Source organism: Octopus sinensis, linkage group LG3 (genome assembly GCF_006345805.1).
Source record: "Octopus sinensis linkage group LG3, ASM634580v1, whole genome shotgun sequence".
Taxonomy (NCBI): Eukaryota; Metazoa; Mollusca; class Cephalopoda; order Octopoda; family Octopodidae; genus Octopus; species Octopus sinensis.
The window spans coordinates 127,783,445-127,787,652 of NC_042999.1; positions in this window are offsets into that span (position 1 = coordinate 127,783,445).

Below are 4,208 nucleotides of genomic sequence, written 5' to 3' on the forward strand. Positions count from 1 at the left end.
AGGTAAAAGCTCATCGATTCTGTAATAACACGCCGAACAGGAACACGGGGGATCAATCAACAATATAGAAATTAAAATATTGTCCACACATAGAACAGATGCAACAATCAGACAAATTACAGAAGCTACACACATAATAGAAAATAAACCTAGCCTGAATAGAAAACTAGAATGGAGCACTAGCACACACCACAACATATGACGATAGAGGATCCCGAAAACATAATAAATACACAGATAAATAAACAAATAGAAATAAATAACTATATATATATATATATATATTTAAAATAGAAATAAATAACTATATATATATATATATATTTTTAAAATTAAAGTATTATTTGACGCTCAGGAAAGAAGGGAAATATATATATATATATATATAATATATATATATATATATATATTATATATATATATATGTGTGTGTGTGTGTGTGTGTGTATATATATATGTATATTTATATATATATATATATATATATGTGTGTGTGTGTGTGTGGTGTGTGTGTGTGTGTGTGTGTGTGTGTGTTTGTGTGTGTGTATGTTCAACGAATGAGTTTTAATTAAATAAGTACTGCGTTCAAAATAATCAATAACCTTCTAAAAGCTTGAATGTGGTATACTGTAGAACATTCATACTCAGGAAACTTCTGCTGAGGAAGCTAGATCCTAAAACATGTCTGGAGTCATCTCCTATTTATACTAAAGAAATAAAAAAAGATTAGCTACCCATTAATATTTATTCCCCATTCTATCTTTCATTCCACGTTAGCTTTTTTCTCTTACACACTTACACAATATGTTGACACTTATTTATGTATCTCTAATTGTACACATCTTAATTTATGGGAGTTGTTCAGTGTCAAGGTCTGTTTTTCCGCGAATGCTATTTTATTTGTTACCTTATCTTTTGTGCGGAAGTTTTGCTGTTATTCTAGACACTAAACACAAATGTCAACACCTTTTCTTGATAAGCTTAATCATTCATTAGACACCTTGTCATGTCAGCTTGATTTACATACCATCTTTGTTGCAATTACATTCTTCTTTATTTATATATATTTCCCAGTACTTCGCTTACTTACTCTGGTAATGAAATAATAGCTATCATGTCAACGGTAACGTTATTTGATAAGCACTGATGACATCTTTAGGGTAAATTACAGGCAAATTTGCGTCGCAAGATTTGACAAGTTGTGACGTGTCAATCATAAACTGAATTCAGTTAAGAATATTAGTCGTTTAATCCAACTGACCTATCACTTTCATATATATCTTTTACGGTAGATTTTAAAAATATTTTCTCAAAATGATTTATCTAGTAAAAAAAATCAGTCCTTCTCTTGTTTAACTTGCGGATGTGCCAGTTTATCGACGGGTGTGCCAGTTGATCTGGTCACTCGAACATCCTGCTTGTAAAATTAATGTGCATATGGCTGAGCATTCCACAGACACGCGTACCCTTAACGTGATCCTCAGGGAGATTCAGCGTGACACAGAATGTTTGAAGGCTGGCCCTTTGAAATATAGATCCTACTCATTTTGGCCAGCTGATTGGACTGGAGCAATGTGAAATAAAGAGCCTAGTTCCAGGACCCAACGCGCCGCGAGGAATCAAACTCATGACTTTATGTTCTTGAGCTGAATACCCTAACCACGTAGCCACGCTCTTTCATTTTTATTATTCACAATCAAAGAGAATAAACGAGACCAGGGAATCAGTTAATAAATATAATATACAAAACCATTTTTCTCTTTGGTCACAACCCGACTTTTTCACGAAGATCCACTCGAGCTGTGAGATATTTCAAGTGACCTAGCGGTTAGGGTGTTGGACTCACGGTCATAAATATGCGGGTTCGATTTCTGAACCGATTAAGTCATTGTATCGTTGATTAATGGCCTTCATTTCACGTTATTCTAGTCTTCTCAACTGAAATAAGTACTAGCCGAGCTGTCACATCCTCAATATTCCGCAAGGTCAAGGGTATGAGGGCCGAGATGGTATTCATGTTTTCTCACGACAACATAGGTAAATAAAAGAATTTACACGTCATCTACACTTGCAATTTTTACTTCTATTGACGAAAAAAATAAATGCTAAGGGAAATAACTCTAATACATCATGGGGATAAGTTATGTCCCTTAGCATTCCCTCTTGTGTCAATGGATTTTGCCGTAATGTTTTGCGAGCTTTCTAATACCTATAACAAACTAGGTATGATGGAAATCAAAAATGACTCCCTGGTTCAGTTTTTGTTTCTCCCCCCCCCCTCTGTCTCCCAGTATGTATGCATGTATGTATGTATGTATGTATGTATGTATGTATGTATGTATGTATGTATGTATGTATGTATGTATGTATGCATGCATGCGTGTGTATGTGTGTGTGTGTATTTTATATATCAAGCCCAAACGTGTTTATTTGTATCTCTATCTATATCAGCTCACCTGGATTTTTCTTATAGCCATTCTATGGACTTGGTCCTCAAAAAAGACTTCGGAGTGTGAGTTCATATCATCTGAACACTACTACATATTTTCTATACAGAGCATCACACACACACACACACAGACAGACAGACAGACAGACAGACACACACACACACACACACACACACACACACACACACACACACACACACACACACACACACATATATATATATATGTATGTATATATATATACTTGTAACAAATTTCTCCTTAATTTATTATCAATGAAGAATGGTAGAGTGGTTGCAGCTGATAAAAGTTGATAGAACAGTGTGAAGAAAGATTCAGATATTAGCGTCTCACTAGTGGCAACAAGCGGCGAGTTCACAGAATCGTTAGCGCGTCAGGCAAAATGCTTAGCGGCGTTTCGTCCGCCTTTATGTTCTGAGTTCAAATGCCACCGAGGTTGGCTTTGTCTTTGTGAAGGTGTGTGGCCCAGTGGTTAGAGCGCAGTGCTCACAATCATGAGATAGTGAGTTCGATTCCCGAACAGAGCTGCGTGTTGTGTTCTTGAGCAAGACACTTTATTTCACGTTGCTCCAATTCACTCAACTGCTGAAATGTGTTGTGACGTCACTGTCGCTAAACTGTATCAGCCTTTGCCTTTCTCTTGGAGAACATCAGTGGTGTGTAGAGGTGAAGCTGGTATGCTTGGGTGACTGCTGGTCTTCCATAAACAACCTTTCCCTCACTTGTGCCTCGGAGGGTAACTTTCTAGGTGCAATCTCATTGTCATTCATGACCAAGGGGAGTCTTTTACCTCTTTACCTTTATTAGTGACGAAAGGGGAGCACTCCGTCGCTTACGACAATGAGTGTTCCCGCTGGATCCAACGGAACAGTCTGCTCGTGAAATAGATATGCGAGTGACTGAGCACTTCATAACAGCCTTAACATTGTTCTTAGGAAGATCCAGCGCGACACATCTAACCTGCTAAACTATACGTACAACTCATTGTTGCCAGCTGAGTGGACTGGAGCAACGTCAAAATAAGCGCCTTACTCAAGGACACAAAGCGTCGCCGGGAATTGAACTTACTCTCTTACAGTCTTGAAACCATGCATCTTCACAGAGAAAAAAGACTTAGATAATCACAAGGCCTGAAATTTTGCGGGAAGAAGATAGTCGATTATCTTGACTCCAGTACTCAACTGCTACTTATTTTATCAACCTCGAGAAGATGAAAGGCAAAGTCGACCTCGACAGCATTTGAACTCCGAACATAAAGACAGAAGAAATGCTACTAAGCATTTTTCTAGTGAGGTAACGATCCTGCCAGCTCGCCATCTTGAAAAGACCTAGATGATGACAGGAATAAATTAGAAAGGATCATACTTGAACATCAATCAAATCAGATGAATACAACAATAGGAAACAAATGTTTCAAATCATTCCCAAAATGTTTCTATTCTCGTTCGTTTTGGCGATAAAGCTTTTCAGGAGTATGTTCAAAATATTTTCATTGACGCCCCACTCCCCACTATTAGGGAGTGCACTAGCATCCCTTGCACCCTTGTTCTTCGGAATTTGTTTATTAGATAGTCTTTTTAATAGAATGAAGGTTTCTACGCCTTTAGTAAACCAAACAGCCATATCAACAAATTCACATTTGATGATTTTTTTTTTTCAGATGATGCTAGTAACTCTGGAACATTTCATTTTATTAAATACTCTTCACTTAAATTCCAGGAGGGAAATGGTGGAATG